Raw genomic sequence first — 9,002 nt, forward strand, 5'->3', positions numbered from 1 at the left:
GCTGCCTACCAGCCTGAGGCCTTCTGCTTAAGAGTGGGGCGCGGGTTAGGGAGTCGTGGGTGCTCATTAAGTGGGTTAAGGTTAACCCTAAGAAATGAGCGCAGGGCACACTAGCCTGCGCAGCAGTCCCAGCTACTTGGGAGGCTGAGGCAGGAGGAGCATACGAGTTCCAGGTTATAGTGCGCTATGATGGCACCACTGCCAGCCTGAGTGGCTGAGCTAGATCCAGCCTCTAAAACAACAAGAGTAAAAACACTGGCTTACTGGGGAGGTGGAGGCCTGGACAGACAAGAATCTGCCTAAGGACCTGTTTCCAAGAGCTCACCTTCTACTGGGGGCTTGGCAGAACTGGGAAACTGCTGAAATACGTGATTGCAGAATGAAGCCAGACAGGCTGCTTTAGATAGAATTATGGGGGAGGGCTCCTGTGGAGGTGATGATTACATGGAGCCCTGAGCCCAGAGAGGGAGCCCATCTCGCAAGATGGGAAGAGAGCTTTCTAGGTGGACAGAACATCAAAGTCACTGGCCTTCAAGTGGGAGAGAGGGAGGCAGGTCTGAGAAACAGCAAGGAGACCAACTAGCAGTGTAGGGGAGGGGCCCTAGTGGGGTGGGGTGGGCTTTCGTGGTCAGAGGGTCCCCGGATTACATATTGAGAAACACTCCTCTTGTGGTGGATCAGGCTTCTGCCTTCCTTTCCCATCTGAAAATTCTTTTTTTTTTTTTTTGAGACATAGTGTCCCTGTGTCTCCCAGGCTGGAGTGCAGGGGCACGATCTCAGCTCACTGCAACCTCCATCCCCCTGGGTTCAAGTGATTCTCCTGCCTCAGCCTCCTGAGTAGCTGGGACGACAGATGTGTACCACCATGCCCAGCTAATTTTTGTATTTTTAGTAAAGATGGAGTTTCACCATGTTAGCCAGGCTAGTTTTGAACTTGCAACCTCTAGTGATCTGCCAGCCTCAGCCTCCCAAAATGCTGGAATTACAGGGGTGAGCCACTGCTCACAGTCAGAAAATTGCTGTCTCTATCTTGTTTTTGAGACAGGGTCTGGCTCTGTCACCTGCTGGAGTGCAGTAGTGCAATCATAGCTCACTGTAACCTCTAACTCCTGGGCTCTAGGGGTCCTCCTGCCTCAGACTTCCGAGTAGCTGGGACTACCACGCACCACCATGCATCACTAATTTAAAACAAAATATATTTTTTTGCAGAGACAGGCGGGTCTGGAACTCCCAGGCTCAAGACATCCACCCACCTTGGCCTCCCAAAGTGCTGGGATTACAGATGTGAGCCACTGCACCTGGCCATGTTTCTATCTTTTTTACTTGCGTATTATCTGTGTCCCCACTGGGGATCAAGCTCCGTCAAGGCCAGGACTGTGTGCTCTCTCTCCCTTCTCCAGCAGCCTCCACTCTGCTAGGCACATACAGAGCAGGCTTCTAAAATATTCCTGGAAATGATTCCTGGGGGAACTCAGGACAGTTTTCTGGAATAGATGTGACTGTCTCAGAGAGTCAGACTCCTCACTGATGATCACAGGGTGAGGATGCAGAGCAGGGGCTCTCAGAGTTTACCGTGCATCTGAATTCCCCTGAGGGCTTGTTAAAACCCAGACGACTGGCCCCGACCCTGGAGTGGCTGATTCAGTGGATCTGGCATAGGGCCCTTCTGAGGAGTTCCCTGCTGATGCTCATGCATCAGGTCTGGGGATCCCACTTTGAGAACCACTGATATTGAAGACTTGAACCCCTGCCCAGCTGGGTCTGACCTCAGAGCCCTCATGAGGTCCCGGGAGAGACTCAAGCCAGTTCTTCTTGTGTAGGATCCCTAGGACCTAATGGCCACCTCTAGAGATGGGGCTGGGCTTGTTAGAACACTGTACACCTGAGTCAAATTTCACAGTGACCTGCAGACAGAAGACCTGGTACACTGTGTGGAGACCTTCGGTGTGAACAATGACTTCCGCCCGGTCCTGCCTACCCGCAACATACACACTCACTTGCTTTACCCAGGAGTTAAATTACTGCCTGATCTTATCCCTCACTGTGCTAAACAATGTCCAATAAAATCCTTTTAAGTCCTTTTAAGGAATTCCCTCTTTGCAGTTCCTCCCTCCCTTAGAGCCTTCCAGATTTTTCACTCTTCTCCTCATATCTTCATTTTCCTCTTGAAAAGCATCCTTCCCCAAGCTGTTGTGTGGAAAGAGATGTTGATGATGCCCGTGGAAGCTTCCTGAGAAGATGGGAGCCGTCAATGCTTGCTGGGCACCTACGAGGTGCCAGGTGGTTGCTGGGTGATTTGAAGACATCAGAGGCATAACTGGGCCAGGAGGTGGACTCTGGCACGCAGACCTGTTCTATTTGTCCCTACTGAGTTAAAATTTTTAAAAATTAATTGAAAATTAGTTGCTGACCTTTAAAAACCGGGATATTTCACATACAATTTTTTCTTTTGAAACACTGTGAGATCTGGCCAACATCCTTTACCCATGCAGTGTGCTGGCGCTGGGCAGTGGTTTCTGCTCCCTGCGGTGTGCCCCTCTACCCACATCATGCCATCTCGGTTACTGCCAGGCCCCAGGAAGCAAGAGTTGGTGACTTTTCATCTTGGCAGATGGTCTAGGGTTGCGCGGTAAATGGCAGAGTCAAATCCGAACCCAGGACTGCCTGACCCAAAGGCCCAAGCTTGTCACTGAAATAAAAACTGCTGTTAATTTTTTGGGCAGGAGGAGAATGTGACATTGCTGGCCCTGAGGAAATACCTTAAAAGGGAGTTACTGTCAGCAGTTTAAGAATATGCCTTCCTTCCCATTCATAACCAGCTGTCAGTAAGCCATAAAGTTCTGGGCTGTTTTTTCCAGGGCAGGAAAAGTTATCCAGAGCTGTCCTTTTTTTTTTTTTTAAAACCCATCTCCTCCTTGAGGTGAAAAGGCTTGCATTTGGTTGGAGTTGGGAGGAATCTGTTGAGAGTGGTGGGTGGGGTGGGATTTTCTTGGTTTGGAGTTAGCTCTTCGGACAGGGGATCCCACTGGGTGTCTGTGGGGTACAGGCTGGTCTTTGAGTCAAAGCAGGGATTGGGATGGGGGCGTTCTCCTGCTCTCTCTCCACAGTCACTCTGCCCCAGGCACTTCCCCTTTCTGTTCCTCTGATTCCCCAAATCCCTTCACCTGCCCACAGATTTCCATATAGGCACTTCCTGCAGGTCTCAGCCCTTGGGATTCCTGGTCTGGGCTGGGGTTAGGTTGCAGTAGGTGAGGTTGAGGCATGCAAGGGCGTGGCTTCAATGAAGTCTTTCTTTGACAATGTGATATTTTGCTTCTTGTGGATTTTTGTGGACTAATTTTGATTTTTAAAAACATTGTTTCAAAATGTTATTTATCTTGATGACTGAGCTTTTGGGCACCCCCTTACTTCTTTTTCTTTCTTTCTTTTTTTTTCCTTGAGATGGAGTTTCGCTCTTGTCACCCAGGCTGAAGTGCAGTGGCACAATCTCAGCTCACTGCAACCTCTGCCTCCCGGGTTCAAGCGATTCTCCTGCCTCAGCCTCCCAAGTAGCTGGGATTACTGGCGCCCTGCCACCTCACCTGGCTAATTTTTCTATTTTTAGTAGAGACAGGGTTTGACCATGTTGGCCAGGCTGGTCTTAAACTCCTGACCTCAGGTGATCTGCCCTCTTCAGCCTCCCAAAATGCTGGGATTACAGGTGTGAGCCACCACATCTGGCTCCCTCTTACATTTTGCACCCTGCCTGCCTCATCCCAGCTCCAGCCCTGCTCCTAGTCCAGGGTTCTTTGGCAAGAACCCTGGGCTGAGAGTCAGGAGACCTGGGTTCTGGTCCAGCTTGTGTCACTAGACTAGCCGTGTGGTGGCACAGAATCCCCCTGCACCCTGAGCCTCAGCTGTACTATCTATTCAGGGAAAGGGTTATACCTAACTATTCCAGAATGATCTAAGACATCTGCTAGAACTCTGACCCGTGCTGCATTGTGTCTGTCTCTTGGGGGCTTTGGAGCCATTTGAGGCCTTGCTGACCCTGGCCATTATGGGGTGTCACTCACTGTTTCTTTCTTGGCTCTACACTCGAGGGGTTCCTCTGTGTAAACACCAGATCTTCACAGCAGCTGTGTGTAATGAGCGTCAGTGCCTTCATGCCTTTTTGCTGTCCTGGAGGAAATTTCTGTTTTGGAAATATGCTTCTGTACCTTATTCTTTGATGTGCCGATTTTTTGTTTTTTGGTTTCATTCCCTGGATCATTAGATAAACATGGTTTAAGGACCTTCTATATGCCAAGCACTGAGCAAACACTTGGGATGCAAAAGACATGTTTGCAGCCCTGGAGGAGCTCACCTTCCACTGCAGGAGACTGCCCATGAGCAATCCGGGTGCCAGGAGAAGCCTGCAGTGGTGGAGGACTTCCAGGGAAGATGTGGCCACTTCGAGGGAACTGTGCACCGTCTTCTCTCCTGGGAGGAAGCCTGAATCCTTGGTGCTGTCTCCAGATGCCATCAGCCCCGAGCAGTGCACAGCACCTTCCTAATATAATCCTCCTCAAGAGAGTGCTGCAGTGTTACATTTTGGCTCCACACTGGAAGGGACGAAGCTCTGAGTTAAAGCTTCCAGTTCTCTCTAACCCCATCTGCCTCCATCCCTCCTCTGGGCTGTGGTTTGCCCCTCAGTTTTTCCTCGTCCTGGCAACTTTCAAAGCCCATTTCCAAGTCCACCTCCTGCGTTCAGCTTTCCTCCACTGCTCCAGCCCTCAGGGGACCCTTCCCCCTACCCTTCTCTTAAGCCTTTATCAACTAATAGGCGCTCTCCCTGGCACTTAATTAGAGTTCCTTGGTGCTTCAGTCCAGCCACAAGATTCTGGTTCTTGCAGGGAGAGGGCACTGCCTGATAGTTGGTAATAGCTGGAGGGCTCATTCCCCTCTAGTCAGAGGGTGCAAACTGATGTATCTTCCCAGGACTTCCACGTTTCAAAAATAATGAAGTATGTGCCAATATTTGAAAATTAGGAGATTTTCACATACAAATCCAGATTTCTGGCTTCCCTTGAAAACTTAGAAGATGTGCCAATTCTGAACCTGCATTCCTGCCTGGCAAAAATTGGCTAGAGCTGGTAGCAACATTTTCCTTTAGCTGGGACATGGGTTCTCCAGTTTGTCACAGTCCTCACCACTCCTTAATGTCTAGAACCCTTTACCTGTCTACCTGTCTGGTCTCCGTAGGCATCTGAGATTTTAAGTCCTGGTTCAACTTTTCTCTTTCTTAAGAAGAGAGACAGCTGATTAGAGCACTGCACACTGGCGGATGCTTAGATAGCCCAAAGGGAGGGTGGACGCGGAAAAGGGGGTGTGTGAGCGCCCAAGACTGTTGAGTGGGTGGGGGTTGGGGAGAGTCAGGCAGGAGGGTGCTTACTATGAATCCGGTCCATAGATACTTAGTATCCATGAACTCAGATGGGTGTTTGAACTTGGCTGATGTGATGTGGGTTCTGTGAACAGGTAGAGCTATATTTCAGGTGAATACAGAATAATACAGTTATAAAAACCAAAATGAATCTAACTTCTTTACAGCATGTGCCAGATACTGTTCTAAAGTTTTTATATTTTGTTCTCACAATAACCCCCATAGTGGATAACATGATTTTCCGTTTCTGGGATGGAGGAAATGAGACACGGGTGAATAACTTGCTCCGGATTACACAGCCAGAACACAAGAGACTGTGACGGCAACACACACAGAAAGACCCTGAAGCTGGATTTTATAGCAGGATCCGAGGTGCTGGTAGATGCTGGATTTTGTTATTGTTGTCATCTTTCCTCCCCCAGATCAGGGTGCTATGGCTGTGTTGTCCCTTCTCTTGGGATTGTAATTTGTCTCCCTCCTGCAGGAGTCTGTCAGGCTTGAGGCTTTCTTCTTTAGCAGGGGGTTGAAGCTAGCCAGCCCCTCAGGTCTATTATTGTAGGCTGTTTGATCTGGACACACACAGAAGTATACAGCTTTCGCAAGAGGAGGGCAGGGTGGGGGTGGGGAAGACAAGAAAGCAGTAGTCCTGCCAGCCGGGACCAGGTCCCCTCAGACAGCCCCTGGATCCCAGAAGCACAGGGCCCACCAGCCAGGTCCCCCAGGATGAGCTCATTCCCCAGTGTCCCCAGATCTGAGGTCAGCGTCCCATTGCACCATTCCAGCGTCCGTCTTGCTGCAGTGGAAGATTTTTCGTCCCCTTGCCGTTACTTTGCATTGCTTCTGGGCTGCGTTCCCTCTTACTTCATTTTCATCTGAAATCCTGAGCTCACCCTCCCCAGCAGCTGACGGGACCATTTATTTCTGAGGCTGCAGCCAGTCGCAGGGCTGCCGACAGCTGAGTGGAATGCTCTGGGATTTTGCCACCCCGTTTTGTTCCTGCAGACGGGAAGGGAGACAGGAGAACATCTTCATTTTGCAGCAGCAAAGGCTGTCAGAGCCTTGGAGCCTCAGCTCTCATCCCCTTTGGCCTCAGATGCAATGTGTTTTGTCCAGAACACTGCCTGGGTGGACTTGGTCCCTCGGTCATTTGTCATTTTGGTCTCAAAACCTTTAGAGAGCGTGGTCTGTGCTTTGCAATTGTCCTGTCCAATGCCCCTGGATTGTCACAGCTGGAACAGCTCCTAGAGGTTGTTTTGTCAGAGGTTCTCTGTGTTCAGAGAGGGTGAGGAACTTGTGGGGGTTGCACAGCAAGTGACTGGAAGAGGCAGGACTGACAGGTTCCTGGGTCCTAGGCCCATCCCTTTCGCGTTATATCAGGTTGCCTTTTCAGAATCTCAGAAGGCCAAGCCCCAGGGGACCCTCCCTATGCCCCAACTTCCTGTAATGCTCTTCCTCTAACCCTTTTCAGAGTTCCTCCTTTCCCTCCTTCGGGTCTCAGCTCTAGTGTTCCTTCCTCAGAAAACATGTGGACAAGTGCACGCATTTCCCTTGGATAAATTCTTACGAGTGAACTCACTGGGTGAAAATCACATGTCAGCTGGGCACAGTGGCTCACGCCTGCAATCCCCACAGTGTCTCATGCCTGTAATCCCCACAGTGTCTCATGCCTGCAATCCCCACAGTGTCTCACGCCTGCAATCCCAACAGTCGCTCACACCTGCAATCCCAACAGTGGCTCACGCCTGCAATCCCAACAGTGGCTCACGCCTGCAATCCCAACAGTGGCTCACGCCTGCAATCCCAACAGTCGCTCACACCTGCAATCCCAACAGTGGCTCACGCCTGCAATCCCAATCCCAACAGTGGCTCATGCCTGCAATCCCCACAGTGTCTCATGCCTGTAATCCCAACAGTGGCTCACGCCTGCAATCCCAATCCCAACAGTGGCTCACGCCTGCAATCCCCACAGTGTCTCACGCCTGTAATCCCAACAGTGGCTCACGCCTGCAATCCCAATCCCAACAGTGGCTCACGCCTGCAATCCCAATCCCAACAGTGGCTCACGCCTGCAATCCCAATCCCAACAGTGGCTCATGCCTGCAATCCCCACAGTGTCTCACGCCTGTAATCCCAACAGTGGCTCACGCCTGCAATCCCAATCCCAACAGTGGCTCACGCCTGCAATCCCAATCCCAACAGTGGCTCACGCCTGCAATCCCAACAGTCACTCAGGCCTGTAGTCCCAACAGTGGCTCACGCCTGCAATCCCTAAGGTGGGAGGATTGTTTGAGCTCAGGAGTTTGAGACCAGCCTGGGCAATATAGTGAGACCTCGTATCTACTAAAAAATAAGAAAAATTAGCCAGGCATGGTAGCGCACACCTGTAGTCCCAGTTACTCAGTAGGCTGAGGCAGGAAGATGACTTGAGCCTGGGAGTTCGAGGCTGCAGTGAGCCATAATTGTGCCACTGCATTCCAGCTTGGGTGACACAGCGAGACTCCGTCTCCAAAAAAAAAAAAAAAAAAAAAAAAGGAAAAGAAAAAGAAGAAAAAGAAAAATTACATGTCTTCAATCACAGTATAATGCTACCTGCTTGTACTGGACTCTTCTGTCTGTAAACTGTGAGGACAAAGCCCATTGTTATTTGTAGCACTGTGTTTCACTGCTGGCCTGTTCGCAGCGCAGATGAATGTGAACTGAATGAATGGATGGGTGGAGGAACGAGTCTCTTTTGGATTGATAGTTGTTGGGAGATAATTCTCCATGGGTGTCTTGCGTTGCTGAATGTCTTGCAAGCAAACGTCCTGACTGCCTTTGTTCCAGATTACATTTTAGAGAATGTTCACATAGTAAACAGCCTGGAAAGATAGAGATGGTATCTTTCTTCAGAGCAAAGAGCAAGCATGTTTACTATCTGTTATAAAAGATTTGGGTTTCCTAATATAATTCAGCCTTAAAAAGAAAGGAAATTCTGGCAGACACTAGCACATGGATGAAAATTGAGGTCATTATGCTAAGTGACATGAGCCAGACACAAAAAGACAGATACTGTATGATTCCACTTACATGAGTACCTAGAGTTATCAAATTCATAGACACAGAAAGTATAGTAGTGGTTGCCAGGGGTTTGGGGAGGGGAAAATGGGGAGTTGTTCAGTAGGTACAGAGTTTCTGTTATGTAGGATGAAAATATTCTGGAGATCTGTTGCATAACAAGGTGAATACTTAAGACTACTGAACTGTCCACTTAGAAACGGTTAAGGTGGTAATTTTATTTATTTATTTATTTATTTATTTATTTATTTATTTATTGCCACAGACACAAATGCAGTTTTGGGTTTCCTAAGCTCATGGTTCCTCTCCTATGACGCAGCTCTCCACATGACTTTGCACTGCCCTGTGGGAACTGGGGCTTGAGGAAGTGATGCAAGTAGCAGTAATCTGGCTACTGCTGTTGCTGTGAGTAATCAACTGTCCTTTGTCTTTGACCCAGGAGTCTTTCATCTTCTGCCAGCACCCACGAAACTTGCTAACTCGCAAGTAGTAAGTTTTGCAGTAGATCTCAGACTTTGCAGTAGACAATCGTGATTTCTGTACA

This window comes from Macaca mulatta, chromosome 10 (assembly GCF_049350105.2).
Source record: "Macaca mulatta isolate MMU2019108-1 chromosome 10, T2T-MMU8v2.0, whole genome shotgun sequence".
NCBI classification, from domain to species: Eukaryota; Metazoa; Chordata; class Mammalia; order Primates; family Cercopithecidae; genus Macaca; species Macaca mulatta.